Raw genomic sequence first — 18,834 nt, 5'->3', positions numbered from 1 at the left:
GGGGATCTGGCGTATTAGCTGGGGTGGGTAGGCAAGGTGCACGGGGGCAGGAGGGGCAGGCTTAACTTGCTTCTCCTTAGGTGATCCACTTCAGGAGGGGCCCTGTGGCAGCGGGAGGGAGTCAGATCCGCTGCCGGAGGTTTGGCTCTGCAGAAGCACAGAGCTGGGTGTTTGCACGGAGTGAGCAAGTTCCCTGGCAGGAACTGGTTCCCTTTGGGATTTTGGCTGGGGGATGGGCGGGGGAGATGGCGCTGGCGAGCGCCTTTGTTCCCCGCCAAGCTGAGCTCTGCCGTCCGGGGGCTCAGCAGCTCTCCCTCCCTTTGTCCTCCAGCCTTCCCGCTTTCTGAGCAGAGCTGTTAACTTATGACCTCCCAGACGCTAAGTCGCGCTTGCTGTCGGAACACAGTCCGTCAGGCCCCTCCGCTTTTGTCAGCCAGACTCGGGGGCTCTGCTTGGCCGGCGAGGCGCCCCTCCACCCCGGCTCCCTCCCGCCAGTCCGTGGAGCGCGCACCGCCTCGCCGCCCTTCCTACCCTCTTCCGTGGGCCTCTCGTCTGCGCTTGGCTCTGGAGACACCGTTCTGCTAATCCTCTGGAGGTTTTCTGGGTTCTTTAGGCAGGTGTAGGTGGAATCTAAGTGATCAGCAGGACGTGCGGTGAGCCCAGCATCCTCCTACGCCGCCATCTTCTCAAACCAGCCGAGATTTTTCTTGTTTCTTGTGGTAAGTCTGTATTGCTATAAACTTCCCTCGTAGAACTGTTTTTGCTGTGTCTTAAAGATTTTGGACTGTTTTGTTTTCATTTTGTTTCTGGATGGAATATTCTGTATATATCTGTTAAGTTCATCTGGTCTAATGTTTTTTCAAAGACACTGTTTCCTTATTGATTTTCTCTGGATGATCTATCCATCAACTTAAGTGGGGTGTTAAATTCCCCTACTATTACTATATTACTGTCTATCTCTCCTTTTGTGCTTTCTAATATTTGCTTTATGTATTTATGAATGAATCAGCAATGGAATTGAATCAGTAATCAAAAAATTCTCAACAAACAAAAATCCAGGACCAGATGGCTTCACAGGTGAATTCTATCAAACATTTAAAGAATATTTAATACATATTCTCAAACTATTCTAAAATACAGAAAAGGAAGAAAAATATTCAAATTCATTCTTTGAGGCTTGCATTACCTTGATACCAAAACCAGATAAAGAGACTATCAAAAAAGAGAACTATGGGCCAACATCTTTGATGAACATAGCAAAAATCTTAAGAAAATATTAGCATATTGAATTCAACAATAAAAATCATTCACCATGACCAGTTGGGATCATGGTGGTATTCCTGGAGTGCAAGGGTGGTTTAATATTTGCAAATCAATCAACATGATACATCACATCAATAAGAGAAAAGATAAAAACCATCTGATCATTTTAATAGATGCAAAAAAAGCATTTGAGAAAGTATCAGATACATTCATGATGAAAACCCTCAACAAAATAGGTTTAGAAGGAACATACCTCAACATAATAAAGGCTATATATGAAAAACCCACAGCTAACATCATCTTTAATGGGAGCAAACTGAGAGCTTTTACCCTAAGGTCAGGAACAACACAAGGATATCCATTCTCACATAGTCAACATAGTACTGGAAGTCCTAGCCACAGCAGACAACAAAAAGAAATAAAAGGCATCCAACCTGGTAAGGAAGAAGTAAAACTGTCACTATTTGCAGATGACATGATAGTATATATAGAAAACTACAAATCCATTGCATTTCCATACACTAATAATGAAGAAGCAGAAAGAGAAATTAAGGAAACAATCCCACTTAAGGTTGCACCAAAGAGAATAAAATACCTAGGCATAAACCAAGGAGAAAAAAGAAGGGCTCAAACTTTGAGGTATGAACCTTTGATGCAGGGCTTGAACCCCCAAACCATGAGATCATGAGCTGAGCCAAAAATCAAGAGTCAGATGCTTAACCAATTGAGCCACCAGGCACCCCCCCCCCATAGCATTTTTCACAGAACTAGGACAAATAATCCTAAAATGTGTATGAAACACAAAAGGTCTCAAATAACCAAATCAATCTTGAGAAAGAACAACAAAGTATCACAATTTCAGATTTCAAGCTATACTACAAACCCACTGTAATTAGAACAATATGATACTGACATAAAAATAGACACTTAGATCAATGGAACAGAATAGAGAGCCCAGAAGTAAACCCACACATATGGTCAATTAATCTTCGACAAAGGAGGCAAGAATACACAATGGGGGAAAGGTGGTCTTTTTAATAAATGGCTTGGGGGAAACTGGAAGCTACAATGCAAAAAATTCTAAGACCACTTTCTTATACCATATACAAAAATACACTCAAAATGGATAAATGACCTAAACATGAGAGCTGAAACCATAAAACTCTTTAAAGAAAACACAGGCATTAATCTCTTGGACATAAGCCTTAGCAACATATTTATGAATATGTCTCCTCAGGCAAGGAAAACAAAAGCAAAATTAAACTACTGGGACTACACCAAAATAAAAAACTTTTGCACAGTGAAGGAAAACATCAACAACAAAAAAAAGACAACCTAGTGAATGTGAGAAGACATTTGCTAATGATATATCTGATAAGGTTAAATCCAGAACATGTAAAGAACTTATACAAATCAACACCAAAAAAATCCCAAATAATCTAATTTTAAAATGTGCAGAGGACATGAACAGACATTTTTCCAAAGAAGACATAGAAATAGTAGACACAAACATAAGAGAATCTTGAGTATAGAGAAAAAACTGAGGGCTGCTAGAGGTAAGGCAAGGGAAGAATGGGCTAAATGGGTGATGGGTATTAAGGAGGGCACTTGTGATGAGGAGTGGGTGTTACATGTAAGTTATGAATCACTAAATTCTACTCCTGAAGCCAATACTACACTATATGTTAACTAATTTGAATTTATATAAAATCTTGGGGAAAAAAATAAAATAAAATAAAATAAAATAAAATAAAGAAGCCAGAAAAGAAAAAAGAAAAAAAAAGATGTTTAATGTCACAAATCATCAGGGAAATGCAAATCAAAACCACAATGAGCTATCACTCATGGCCAATACCAAAAAGATAAGAAATAACAAATGTGGCAGGGATGTGGAGAAAAAGGAGACTTCACACACTATTGGTAGAAATGTAAATTGGTTAGCCACTGTGGCAGACAGCATGGAAGTTCCTTAAAACATTAAATACAGAAATACCAGGGGCACCTGGGTGGCTCAGTCAATTAAGCATCCAACTTCAGCTCAGGTCATGACCTCACAGCTTGTGGGTTAGAGCCTCGTGTCAGGCTCTGTGCTGACAGCTCAGAGCCTGCAGCCTGCTTTGGATTCTGTGTCTCGGGCTTTCTCTGCCCCTCCCCCACTTGGGTGCTGTCTCTCTCTCTCTCTCTCTCTCTCTCTCTCTCTCTCAAAAACAAATATTAAAAATTTTTTAGGGGCGCCTGGGTGGCTCAGTCGGTTAAGTGTCCGGCTTCAGCTCAGGTCATGATCTCACAGTCTGTGAGTTCGAGCCCCGCGTCAGGCTCTGTGCTGACAGCTCAGAGCCTGGAGCCTGCTGTGGATTCTGTGTCTCCCTCTCTCTCTGCCCCTCCCCTGCTCATGCTCTGTCTCTCTCTGTCTCAAAAATGAATTAAAAAAAAACATTAAAAAAAATTTTTTTTTAAAAAGAAATATCATATAATCCAGTAATTCCATTACTGGGTATTTATCCAAAGAAAATGAAAACACTAATCTGAAAAGACATACACACACTCCAAAGTTTCCTGCAGCATTATGTACAATGGCCAAGATATGGAAGAAACCCAAGTGTCCATTGATAGAGCAATGGATAAAGATGTGGTGTGTGTGTACATGTATGGATGTACCCCAAAATGGATGAATCTAGAAGATATTATGCTAAGCTAAGCAAATCAGACAGAAAGACAAATACCACATGATTTCACTTATACATGGAATCTAAAAAACAACAAAAACAAACAAAAATAAAGGAGAAACAGACCCATAATACAGAAAACAAACTCATGGAGCAGGTGGGGATGGGTAAAAGGAGTGGAAGACACAGGCTTCCAGTTATGGAATGAATAAGTCATGGAGATGAAAGATATAGCATAGGGAATATGCTATAGTCAATGGTATTTAATAATAGCATTGTGTGATGACAGGTGGTAGCTACACTTGTGAATTAGCATAACATTATAGACTTGTCAAATCACTATGTTGTACACATGAAACTAACACATGTAACACTGTATGTCAACTATTTAATTTTTAAAAAGATTTTTTAATTTTACTCCATTGTCTCCTTGCATTCAGTAATGCTGTTAAGAAACCTAAAGTCAAAAAAAATAATAACCTAAAATTAATTTGATTTTTGTTAATTTTTAGGCAAGTTACTTCCTTTTCTCTAAAGGCTTTAAAATTTTTCTTTAATCTTGAATTTCTTAAATATTCTGGATGTCTAGATGTGAGCTTTTCTTTCTCCTGATTGGTGCTCCTTGTGCCTTTTTGATCTGAGGTAATTTTTTTTTTAATTCCACGAAATATATTTCCACTGTGTTCCTCAATTGTTTCCTCCTCTCCATTTTCATTTCTGTTTCTGAAATTCTATTATTAATACTACCATTTTCATCTTCCATATCTCAAGTTTTCCTTCTAGAAATGTGCTTACAAATGTGTAAGGAGTGTTCCTTACAACTTACCAATTCACTCTTTAGCTATATCTTCATTATTTGCCTCATCTACTGTGTTATTCCAACTCTTTAGATTTTTTTATACTTATACTTCCAGATACTTCTTTTAGGAAGAGGCAGAATTTAGAAAAAAGCTGTTTTCCTTGATTATAACATTTAACTTTCATTTTGTATTTTTAAATATTTCTCAAAACTTGAAAGAACTTGCTTTTGTTTTATATCATTCTAAAATTTCCACAATAGCTTACATTTGTGAGGCATATTAGGAAGCACTTTCAAAGATATTATCATAATCTCTTCAATAGGCCCAAGAGGTAGATACTATTTTATCTCAATTTTACAGAAAAGAAAGTAGAAAACCAGATATAAAAGTGACTTGCAGGGTGTAACATTGTCACTTATAATAAGAATTATATACATTTGGTCTTTGTCCCTGTTGCTGTCCCAGAGCTCCTAAAACCCTTATAATTCTGAAATGGTAAGAACCATGATGGGGCTTTGATATCACAACAAATCTCTTTTAAACACACCAGGGTTTATGTTAATGTAGTGACTTTTTAAAAAGCCAGGTGAACCATGAAACTGGATGGTTGGAACTTTCAATCCCACCCACCCTGATCCCTCAGAAGGGAAGAGGAAATGGAGGTTGAATTGATAGTCAATGGCCAATGATTTAATCAATCATACCTAGGGATTGAGTTTGGAGAGCTTCCAGCTGGTGAACTTGTGGAGATTTGATGAGAGTCATACACCCAGAGAGAGCATGGAAGCTCTGTAGCCACATACTTTCCCACATACCTCATCCTATGCATCTCTTCCATCTGACCATTCCTGAGTTATATCCTTTTACAGCAAACTGGTATTCTATTAAGTAAACTAGATTCCTGAGTTCTTGAGGCACTCTAGCAAATTAATTAAACCTAAGGAAGGGGCCTTGGGAACCTCTAATTTACAGTCATTTGGTCAGAAGCATAGATACCAATCTGAACTTATGACTGACATCTGAAGTAGGGGCAGTCTTGTGGAACTGAGCCATTAACCTGTTGAATCTGACACTATCTCTAGGTAGACAGTATCAGAAATGAGTTGAATGTAGGATACTGAACTGGTGTTCAAGAACTGCTTGATGGTGTGGGGAAAAAATACACATCAGAATTGGAATAAAAAGCATACATAGTACTGGAGCAGTTAGGCCTAAAACCCAATTCCTTTAACCCCCAAGTCCAGTGCTAATTCACACACAGGCATCTGAAACATGTATTATGTGCCATGAAATTTTTGGTTAAAATTCATTATGATAATTGATAGTCCTTAAATTATTTGAATACTTTTTAAATTATTTTAATTATAATAGTAAATATAATCATAACACAGAAAATTTAGAAACTTGAGAGAAAGAAAAAATTACTATTATTATTATTCTAACATATAACCTTATTATTTTCCCTTTAACACTATATCACAATGCAGAGACTTCTTGAAAACATTTAGAGAAACTGCATTTAGCAAATTAAGTGTAAGACATTTGGGAGGAAAATTATCTTTACCCCCAGTTCAAATATCTATGTTCTGATTACTGATGCTACCTATGACTTTCTGCTCCTGTTTCCTGGATCTTTGTATATTCTCTTTGACAAATTAGACCTGGTTGTTGTAATCTCTAACTTCATATCCTTGGCTTTCACCTAAAAACTGATTATCTTAAATCTCTAGCCTATGATGGCAAAAGTACCTGGGTTCACAGGAAAGAATGCCATGATCTACTAAAGGATCAACCATGGAGCCAGAGGGAGGCATTTTAGTTTTTGTTAATCTTGTCCTGGACTTGATCTTTAAGTTGTTTCTAATTTGAGTAATTTTAATCATTAATTTAATAGTTCAGAATCCAGACTTTTTTTTTTTAACACTTATTTATTGTTGAGAGACAGAGACAGAGCATGAGCAGGGGAGGGGCAGAGAGAGAAGGAGACACAGAATCTGAAGCAGGTTCCAGGCTCTGAGCTGTCAGCACAGAGCCTGACATGGGGCTCAAACCCACAAATCACGAGATCATGACCTGAGCCCAAGTCAGATGCTTAACCGACTAAGCCACGCACCCAGGTGCACCAGAATCCAGATTTCTGTTCCACCTTCTAAGTCCAGTCCACCTAACTAACTTAACCCTATCTCCTCCTACCTTCCAGAAAAAACTTGAAAAAATAAAAACAAAAATATGAAGTTAAGTGACCTATGATATATTTACTTAAAAGAATACATTTTTTAAAAAGAATTTATTTTTTTAAGTAATCTCTGCACCCAATGTGGGGCCTGAACTCACAACCTTGAGATCAAGAGTCACGTGTTCTTCTGACTGGGCCAGCCAAGTACCCCAAAAGAATACTTTTTAAGGCCATTTTTTAAAAGTCTGTACAGACTTTATAATTATATGAAAAAGTTATAAGATTTAAACTGAAAAAAATTATTATTATATATATAACATTAAAATAACAGATTTTTTAAATCTGCAGAAAAAACGTAATGGAAACACTAAAATTAAAAAAAAAATTTAAGTGATTGAAATGTGGTATTTTATTTCCTCATATTTCTACTCTTCTGGGTTTTCCCATGTGTGTATACACATTTAGTAATAAAAAGTAAGCATTATGTGGCACAAAAACAGACACTCAGATCAATGGAACAGAACAGAGAACCCAGAAATGGACCCACAAACATAAGGCCAACTAATATTTGACAAAGCAGGAAAGAATATCCAATGGAATAAAGACAGTCTCTTCAGCAAGTGGTGCTGAGAAAACTGGACAGAGACATGCAGAAGAATGAACATGGACCACTTTCTTACACCATACACAAAAATAAACTCAAAATGGATGAAAGACCTCAACGTAAGACAGGAAGCCATCAAAATCCTCAAGAAGAAAGCAGGCAAAAACTTCTTTGATCTTGCCCGCAGAAACTTCTTACTCAACATGTCTCTGGAGGCAAGGGAAACAAAAGCAAAAATGAACTATTGGGACCTCCTCAAAATAAAGAGCTTCTGTACAACGAAGGAAACAATCAACAAAACTAAAAAGCAACTGACAGAATGGGAGAATATTTTTGCAAACGACATATCAGATAAAGGGTTAGTATCCAAAATCTAGAAAGAACTTTTCAAACTCAACACCCAAAAAACAAATAATCCAGTGAAGAAATGGGCAAAAGACATGAATAGGCACTTCTCCAAAGAAGACATCCAGATGGCCAACCAACACATGAAAAAGTGCTCAACATCACTCATCATCAGGGAAATACAAATCAAAACCACAATGAGATACCACCTCACACCTGTCAGAAAGGCTAACATGAACAACTAAGGCAACAACAGATGTTGGCAAGGATGCAGAGAAAGAGGATCTCTTTTGCATTGTTGGTGGGAATGCAAGCTGGTTCAGCCACTCTGGAAAACAGTATGGAGGTTTCTCAAAAACCTAAAAATAGAACTACCCTATGACCCAGCAATTGCACTACTAAGTATTTATCCAAGGAACGCAGGGTTGCTGTTTTGAAGGGACACATGCACCCCAATGTTTATAGCAGCACTATCAACAATAGCTGAAGTATGGAAAGAGCCCAAATGTCCAATGATGGATGAATGGATAAAGAAGGTGTGGTATATATACACAATGGAGTATTACTCGGCAATCAAAAAGAATGAAATCTTGCCATTTGCAACTATGTGGATAGAACTGGAGGGTATTATGCTAAGTGAAATTAGTCAGAGAAAGACAAAAATCATGACTTCACTCATATGAGGACTTTAACACTCTCTGCCCCTCCCCTGTTCACGCTCTCTCAATAATAAATGTTAAAAATTAAAAAAAAAAAGAAAGAAAAGGAAAAGAAAAGAAAAGAAAAGAAAAGAAAGGAAAGGAAAAGAAAAGGAAAGAAAAGAAAAGAAAAGAAAAGAAAAGAAAAGAAAAGAAAAGAAAAGAAAAAAGAAATTATCCTTCCATCTCATTTCAAAAAAATAATACGGGGAAATACATTTTAACTCTTAAGAATATAAGGGCAATAAATAGATTCATGAAAAAATAGTAGAGTTGCACTTCACTTTGGTCTCTAGAATAGTCTCAGATAAGTTTTCCAACCCCAAAATTGACTCACTTCTCCCAGGAGATATTACTGTAAGATTTATGGCACTTGCCAAAAAAATGAAAGGTCTTATCTCTCTCTCTTTTTTTTTTTTTTTCAGATATGCCTTGTCTCAGTTACCCATACTGAAGATTTTCTAGAATAAAGACTCATACCTCTTAGTGTCTTCAGTATCTACCCTGGTTCCCCACACATAATTTCAACGATAATAAATGTGATCCTTGCTAAGAACCTAGCCTCTGTGCCTCATTTTCCTTCATCCTTTGTAAAAGAATACTACTACTATGGTAGGAAAAGATAGGATTCAGTAGGGAAAGATTAGAACCTGAGGTCCTTGGGTGGGGAAAAACACATATTTTGGAACAATGCTGGGAGTGTCTGACCACAGCAAACCCCCTCAGGCATAAGGTTCCTCTTAAGAATGTAACAGACACCACCAACTCCCCCTCAGTTTTCCCTCAGGAATTTGACAAAAAACCTGACTAAAAATAAGTAGACCATAAAACATATGACCCACAAGGAATGGTATGGTCATAGACTACCCCTCACACAATGGAAATGAGCCAATAAGAAATGGACAACACAGCACCTAGAGTTATCCAGCCAATGAGGGTAGAACCTGAGAAGGAATAAGGGGGAAGGGAAAAGGGGGCTGACCAAAACCGTATAAAACAAAGACCCTTGCCTATAGTTGCGGGTATTCACTTTCCAATGCCCCTTCTTTGTAAAGAGTACTTTCATACTATTCTTCCTTTCTGATCTTATACTCTAATAAACTTTTGCCTGCTGCTCAGTTTTGTTCATTTCTTTATTCTTTGAAGCAGCGAGCCAACAAATCCTGGGTATTGTGGTAAAAAATCCTGCAACACTACTTGTACTTTATAGGGTTATTGTAAAGATTCCATGAGATAATGTAGACATAATGCCTAGCACCCACCTCATCTTGGGCACTGTGATAATTGTACATAGCCTTTAATTATGAAACAAAATAACATTTCCATATTCACCAATTTTTAAACACAAAAAGAAGGTGAAAATTGAAAGCAAGGAAATTAAACTAACAACCAATGTATATTTTAAAATCAATTGTTCTGTCAGGGTCTGAAGGTTTACTTAATTATATTGATGGGGTTCAGGACAAGCCACCCTAGAATGTGCCACTTTGGCATATGGATTATTTGACTGGAAGGCAATCAAGGCATCTCTCAGACTCAAGAAGAGCTTTTTACCTCCCCCTTAACTACCTAAAAAATTTTAGATATGGGACTTGTATCAGGAAGAGAGTTATTACCAGAGATAATTTTTAATCAGAAAGACTTAACTGCATAACATGGCAAACATTTGCTCTTCTTGTCTTGCTATGAATTGTCTTCCTTCCCTTTGAGCCCAGATGCCTACCCTTTTCTCTTTAGCCTAAGATGGCATATATACTATCTTTGACCCTCTAATGCCTGTGTCAGGCTCCCATACATACAAAATTAAATTTGTTTTTTAGTCAATCTGTCTTATTTCAATGTAATATTAGTCCAGCCAAAGAGCCTAGAAGAAAAGAAGGGGAAAGTTTCCTTCCCCTAGAACATCAAAGTCTTCTATGGCTACTCTGGCTCTGATTTTTACTGTGAATGTGCTAAATTCACATGAGAACACACCACATGCCTTCCCAACTTGCAAAATAAAATGATTTTGTCAAGTTCATTAACTAGTAAAAAATAAAATTTAAAATAACCTCTAAAAATTATGAAACAGAAAAAAAAATGTCATTTAGCAGGGCATAAAGTTTATTATTTAAAGAAAAAGCTGAAAATTCTTATAATAGCCCAGAAGAAATTATACAGATTTTTCTACTAACCCAAATTGTAATCGCATATTTATCTGCTATGCCTGATGCTTATGTAGGGATTGAAAATATATAGTGGAAATAAAAGTTTCTGAATCATAAATCAGATTGCAGAAGATGATGCAACCCATGACTCAGGCAAGTACAATAATCATGATCAAAATTATGCATGCATTTTTCATATACACTTTGCAATAGGAATTGTAATTTGAAGTTATCTGCTGATTATCATAAGTGGAGCTGATGTTAGATAAAAATGAATCAAGATATTCAAGTAAAAGCAAATAAATGTTAAAATATTAATCTGTATATTTGGGGGCAGTTATAAAGAACATTGTGATAATGACCTAAATCTGTACCTAGTATAACTTTGTTTAAGAAGTATTTTATATTCCCCAAATATCTGTTGTAAAATTCTTTCAGCGGTAACTAATCTTTCTCTAAACAAACTAGTAATGGTTTAAAAAAAAAGTGTGGGTTAGAAAAGAGGGGAAAGAGGAGAGAAAAGACAAAGGAAGGGAGAGAAGGTATGCAAGACAGGTATGCAATATAGACATTACTTACTTTTCAAGGAAATGAAGAACAGTAAAGACCCTCAAAGTTCCAGCCCTTCAGGCTATATATGAAATGACTCTTCTTTGTCAAGTATAATTAAAAGAATACATGTAAAAGCAGAATACAGTGACAAAACATAAAGTTTGCCAGTAATTTAATTCTTGAGCTAAGTAATTTTGTGGTCCTATTTCTTAGAATATTTCTTTTTTCTATACAACAAAAATCCTTCTGAAAACAACTATAATGTTTTGGGTTTTTTTTTTTTTAATGTTTATTTATTTTTGAAACAGACAGAGGGTGAGCAGGGGAGGGGCAGAGAAAGAGGGAGACACAGAATTCCAGGCAGACTCCAGGCTCTGATCTGTCAACACAGCGCAGTGCAGGACTCGACCTCATGAAGCACAAGATCATGACCTGAGCCAAAGTAGGACACTCAACCGACTAAGCCACCCAAGTGCCCCAAAACAACTATAATGTTTATTCATGATGAATCTTTCCATCTTACTATAAAAAATTCTAAAACATGATATTAAATTCCTTGAGAAAGACATCTCTACTTACACTAAAATTCTCCCAACACCTTTTATTCTGAATAGCTTTATTTTATGAGAAAAAAAAAAAAAACTACTGTTTCATAGACAGCTTATCAAATATTCTCTCCTTTAAAAAAGGGGCGGGGGGGGGTAGACTTTAAATTGGAAAATCCTTCCCCCTGGTTACTCCAGTTGAGAGTTTATTTGACCATACCATTAGGTTCTTGCCTCCATGATTTTATCCTCTGGTGTGTAGAAACAAATTGACAGTCGATGGCATCTAACATAGAGAGAAATTGAGGATTCCTTTAAGGGGAAGAAAAGAAGAGACAGTATTTTTGTTTAAAATGGATTTCAACATAGGCTCTATTTTCCTTTAAAAATGACAATGTTCTTTTTTACAATTAAAAGCAGAAAACTATTTTTATCTGGGAGCTATTTTTAAACTATGAAGAATATTTAAAATTAATCATTTTCTCCTTTATTAAAAGAAAATAAAAAGGAGCAATCATACTTCTTAAAGAACAGATTTTCCAATTCCTTCAAAACAGCCTTCAGAAAAATGTTTCAAATTATTCTTTTTGCGTACCTATTCAACAAATATTCACTGCATGCCTGTCATTGTGCTAGACATAGTTCCAAACCTTACAGAGTTTATGTTTAAAGAGATAAGGACATAAATCACACTAAAGAAAAATTATAGTTCAGATGAGTTTTCATTGTACAAAAAAATATGAACATTTGCATTTCCATAACTAATTTTAACCGTCTTAAAATAATCAATTCAAATAACATAACCCAAAACTTTTGACCTGGATGCTGTGGAGTCAGAAAGTCAAGTTCCAGGTAACAGAAATTGTGGCAAAGACTTTATGAACAATAAAATAAATATGTAACCTAAATTACTTTAGATCTTAATGAAAAAGAGATTTACTGTACTCTTACTGAACGAACAAAACAAGTCTGATTGAATTTGGAAGTTACCCTTCTAAAACCTTCCTTGAAGATGCTTATCCCAGGATGCTATGGGTCCAGAGCTACACCTGGTGGCCAGTTTACAAACTTACAAGAAACTGTTCTAAATCTTTTAATGGAAACTTAGAAGTTATGTCTCTGTTAATCAAAAATATGCATAACAGGGGGAATTTTAAATTTTTAATGAAAAATAAATATAAAAATATTACAGTATATAAATATATGATAAAGTATAACAACATGTTAGTGGCAGCATTTAAGTGGTGATATATGGATATTCACTGTAAAATTCTTTTTGTTGTATGTTGGGAAATCTCCATAATAAAATGTTGAAAAAATTAAGGATTTTTAAAAACATTCCAGGGGCGCCTGGGTGGCTCAGTCGGTTGGGCGGCCGACTTCAGCTCAGGTCACGATCTCGCAGTCCGTGAGTTCCAGCCCCACGTCGGGCTCTGTGCTGACAGCTCGGAGCCTAGCCTGGAGCCTGTTTCCGATTCTGTGTCTCCCTCTCTCTGGCCCTCCCCCATTCATGCTCTGTCTCTCTCTGTCTCAAGAATAAATAAACATTAAAAAAAAAAAAAGATAGTATTAAAAACATTCCACCACTGTTATTTTTAGCACAAACACCTTTTTAGGTATTGTTTCCCTTATGTATGAGCATAATGCATGTCTTTATAATTCGTGCTTGTGTAACAGTCTATTATATTGACATACAATGAATTATCAAAAAATTTACTTGTTTCACATTTATTCAATTTCCAACTGAATATCTAAAAATTCACATTTTTGTTTCTGTTAAGTCATGTTTCTAAGACAAATTTTCATGACTGATATCATTGGAATCAAAGGAGATAATTATTTTTATGGCTCATGAGACATGATCAAACTACTTTATACTAACTTCACACTGCTTTCCTAAATGGAAACCCACACCAATTTAACCACAACCATAGGACCTAACCATTTTAATAATTTGCTGCTTTATTAAGCATAAAAATATAATCCAGAAGTTAATTTGCACTTCTTTTATTTTTTAAAATTTTTTACATATTTATTTCTGCATTCATCTACTGGAATCTTAATAATTTTCTTATAAATTTGAATAATCACTTTGTTATAACTATTAACCCACTGTCTCCTACACTCAGGCAAGTTTTTCTCATCAGCTACCATTTTTTACCATTTTCATTGTTTATTTTTATACGTTCTAATCTGTCAGTATCATCTATTGTGATTTCTTCAATCCATTGATAACTAAGAAATAGACTATTTCTCCAGAAATATAATAATAAATATTCTAAAATGTTTTGTTTTCTTTTTTTTCCGGTGGGAGCTGTAGGGTTGAGAAGAGCAGAGCTCTCTCCTGTCCCTGCCATTACATATGCTTATCCACTGATATCCATGTACTCTAAAAAGGGGCAGTCATTGAGCGAAAATACTTTGCCTGCTGGGTTCGAGGCTCCCATTTGACCTGATATTGTGAACTTCGTTCACACCAACTTGCACAAAAACAACAGATAGTACTATGCTGTCAGTGAATTAGCCGGTCATCAAACCAGTGCTGAATCTTGGGGTACTAGCAGGGCAGTGGCTTGAATTCCCAGAGTTTGAGGTGGTGGGGCTCACTCTTCTGGCCAGGGTGCTTCTAGAAATATGTGTCATGGGGCCACATGTTTGTACCAACCACTGGCACCACAGAGTGAACACAACACAAGCAATACGTAATCTGCTCTGCCTTGGCTGCCTCCTCAGCCTTACCATCACTGCTCATGCCTTAAAGATCATCGTATTGAGGAAGTTCCTGAACTTCCTTCGGTGGTTGAAGATAACGTTGAAGGCTACAAGAAGACCAAGGAGGCTGTTTCGCTTCTTAAGACACTTAAAGCCAAGAATGAGATCAAAAAGGTCTATGCCTCTCTGTACATGAGAAATGGCAAGGGCAAAATGTAAAAAAAATAAATAAAAAAAAAATTTGTTGTATCCAATGCAGGGGATCCTGCATTATCTATAATGAAGACAAAAGTACCATCAAGGCCTGCAGAAACATCCCTGGAATTAATCTACTTAATGTAAGCAAACTGAACATTTTGAAACTTGCTCCTCGTGGGCATGTGGGATGTTTCTCCATTTGTACTGAAAGTGCTTTCTGCAGTTAGACGATCTGTATGGCACTTGGCATAAGGCTGCCTCTCTCAAGAGTGACTATAACCTTCCCATGCACAAGATGCTTAATACAGACCTTAGCAGAATCCTGAAAAAGCCCAGAGATCCAAAGAACCCTCTGAGCACCATCCAAGAAGAGTCATCACAGAGTCCTAAAAAAGAATCCACTGAATAACCCGAGTATCATGCTGAACATAAATCCATATGCAAAGACCATGTGCTGGAACAACCATTCTTCACCAGGCCAGGAATCATAAACTCCAGATGGATAAGCAGGAGTAGCCTTAGAAGCCAAATCAGATGAGAAGGGGTATCTAGGCAAGAAGCCTGTGGGAAGAAAGGAAAGAAGGCTGTTGGTGTGAAGAAGCAGAAGAATCTTTGGTGGGAAAAAGGCTGCAGCTACGAAGAAACCAGCAGCTGAGAAGAAGCCTGCAGAAAAGCAACCCACCACGGAAGAAGTGAAGCCTGCTGCATAAACTTTGTTTACTCTGTAAATGTCAAACCATTATGGACAGCTAATTTTGAAAAAAGACCTGATCAAAGACACTGAGAAACATGAAAAAATAAAATAAAATGTTTTCAGGGCACCTGGGGTTGAGCTTTGGACTACTGATTTCCACTCAGGTCATGATCTCTAGGTTCATGGGATGGAGCCCTGTGTGAGGCTCTGGGCTGACAGCTCAGAACTTGCTTGGGATTCTCTCTCTTCCTCTCTCTCTGCCCTTCCTCCCCTCGCACTCTGTCTCTCTCAAAATAAATAAATAAACTTTAAAAATAAAATGTTTTTATTTTAATCTATACACATTCAGTTCAGAAAGTAAAGTTCCTTTCCCCCGCATCAGGCTTCACGCTGACAGCACAGATCCTGCTTTGGATTCTCTCTCTCTCTCCTTCTCTCCCTGTCTCTCTGCCCCTCCCCTGCTCATTCTCTCTCTCTCTCTCTCTCTCTCTCTCTCTCTCTCTCTCAAAATAAATAAACTTTAAAAAAGAAGAAGAAGAAGGAGGAGGAGGAGGAGGAGGAGGAGGAGAAGGAGGAGGAGGAGAAAATGTCCCTTTAAGAAGAGAAGAAGGAAATAAAAATGTAGCTGGTAAAACTGAGACTTTATTCTCCCATATCACTGTTTTTATTTTTATTTTTTAAGTTTATTCATTTATTTTGAGAGAGAGAGCGCACCTGTGCATGTGCGTGAGCAGGCGAGGGGCAGAGAACAAGTGAGAGAGGATCCCAAGCAGGCTCCATACTGTCAGCATTGAGCCCCACCTGGGGCTCAATCTCACAAGCAGTGAGATCATGACCTGAGCCTAAATCAAAAGTTGGACACTTAACTGACTGAGCCACCCAGAAGCCCCCAGAGCACTGTTTCTAAATGTGGTCCTCCCAAGTAGCTATATCAGAGATACTTAAGGGCACTTGTTATAAATATACATTCTCAAATCCCATCTCTGTTATATTAAGGCTGAATCTCTGGGTATGGACACTCGGAAATTTCCATTTTTTAAAAAGATAACCAAGTGATTTTCATGCTGATTTAGGCCCAAAATCACAAACCAAGAGTAAGATTCTAGGTGAGTCACACAGTGGGGTTATTAAGATGCCTGACAATCAGGAGATACTCAAATATGTTCTGAATGAATAATACATTCATCTTTTTCTCACAGGATAGTTTTTTGAGGTATAATTCACACACCACAAAATTCACCCTTTTAAAAAAGTGAACAATTCAGTGGTTTTACTATATCCAGAATTGTGAAACCATCACCACTATCAACTAGAGAATATTTCCATCACACCAAAAAAGACATTTCATACCCATTAGTAGTCACACCTTCTCCCTACTACTCTCCATCTTCAGGCAATCCCTAATCTACTTTCTGTCTTGACAAATTTACCTATTCTGGACATTCCACAATACCCAGATATGAAATGTTCAGATAAATGAAATCACACAGTATATAGTCTTTTGTGACTGATTTTCACTTAGTGTCATATTTTTAAGGTTCATCAATATTATGACATGTATTAGCATTTTATTCCTTTGCATTGCCCCATAACATTCCATTGTATGAATATACCATATTACATTTATCTTTTCATCAGTAGATAAATGGATTTTTTCCATTTTCTGATAAATATGCTGCCATGAATGTTCATGTATGAGGTGTTTGTGTGAACATAAGTTTTCATGACTATTGGGTAATTAGCTAGAGTTAAATTGCCAGGCTATATGGTAACTCCATGTGTAACATTTAGGAGAATTGTCAAACTGTTTTTCAAAGCAGCTGCACCATTGTACGTTTCCACCAGCATTCCAGTTTCTACCAGTCCTCCCCAACATTGGTCATCTGACTTTTTGATTCGAACTGTCCTAGTAGGTATGAAGTATCTCATTGTAGTTTGGTTTGCATTTCCCTAATGACTAATGATATTGAGTATTTTCTCATGTGCTTATTGGCCATTTTTATCTCTTCTTTGGAGAAATGTCTATTCAGACCCTTTGCCCATTTTTAAATAGTTTTTTTTTTTTACATTATTATTGAGTTGTAAGAGTTATTTAAACTAAATACAAGTCCTCTAGCAGATATAGGAGTTGAAAGTATTTCTCCCATTCTGTGGGTTGTTTTTTTACTTCCTTAATAGTGTCCTTTGAAGCACAAAATTTATAATTTAATAAATTCTAATATATCTAATTTTTCATCTCTTACTTGTGCTTTTGGCATCATATCTCAGAAAACTTTGCCTAACCCAAGATCACAGAGATTTACATCTATTTTTTTTTCTAAGAATTTTATAGTATTAGCTCTACATTAGGTCTGTGAACCATTTTGACTTAATTTTTACATACAGTATGAGATAGGAGGTCCAACTTCATTCCTTTACATATCCAGCTGTCTCAGCATCATTTGTTGAAAATACTTCTTTCCTTAGTGAATGTCCTGATACACTTGTTAAAAATCAACTGGCCATAATGAAATTTATAAAAGAAACTATCAATCTTAGGGGCACCTGGGTGGCTCAGTCGGCTAAGCATCTGACTCTTGATATCAGCTCAGATCATGATCTCTCTGTCATGAGATGAAGCCCCACATTGGGCTGCACTGACAGCGTGGAGCCTGCTTGGGATGCCCTCTCTCTGCCTCTCCCCCGCTTGCTCTGTCTCTCTCAAAAATAAATAAATAAACATTAAAAAAACCTCTCAATCCTATTTCATGGATCTATATGTCTATCCTTACACCAGCACCCACACCATCTTGATCACTGTTGCTTTATAGTAAGTTTTGAAATTAGGAGTATGTTCCTAGAAAAATTAAATTGTTCTCCTTTTTCAGTATTGTTTTGGCTATTCTTAGTCTATTATATTTCCATATGAATTTTAGCATCAGCTTGTTAATTTCTATAAAAACAGAAGCACAGATTTTGATAGAGATTGTGTTGAATCTTTAGATGAATGGGGAGTATTACCAACTTGCCAATATTATCTTCCAATCCATTATTACTTTGAATTTATTTTGGTCTTCTTTACTTTCTTTTACCAACGTTTCATAGTTTTAGTGTACAAGTTTTACACTTCTTTTGTTAAATTTACTATTCTTTCTGATGTTATTGTAAATGGAATTGTTTTCTTAATTTTGCTTTCAGTTATAGACATTTCTAGGGTATAGAAATGCAATTAATTTTTGTGTAATGATCTTGTGTCTGCAACCATGCTGAACATATTCTAAAAGATTTTTAATGGATTTGTTAAGATTATCTATGTACAAGATCAGGTCATTTGCAAATAAGGACAGTTTTACATCTTCCGTTTCAATCTAGATGTCTTTTAGAACTTTTTCTCGTCTAATTGACCTGGCTAGAACAAAAATAGTCAAGTGTTGAATAGAAGTAGCAGGAGTGGA

General features: G+C 36.7%; 1 pseudogene; it reads left to right on the top strand.

Moving 5' to 3' along the window:
- Nucleotides 1-14,079: 14,079 nt before the first annotated feature.
- LOC125930437 (60S ribosomal protein L4-like) lies at nucleotides 14,080-15,416 on the top strand (annotated as a pseudogene).
- Nucleotides 15,417-18,834: the final 3,418 nt, after the last annotated feature.

This window comes from Panthera uncia, chromosome A2 (assembly GCF_023721935.1).
Source record: "Panthera uncia isolate 11264 chromosome A2, Puncia_PCG_1.0, whole genome shotgun sequence".
Classification (NCBI taxonomy): domain Eukaryota; kingdom Metazoa; phylum Chordata; class Mammalia; order Carnivora; family Felidae; genus Panthera; species Panthera uncia.
Note: the sequence above shows the minus strand (reverse complement) of the source record. Positions and strands in the feature narration are given on the sequence as shown.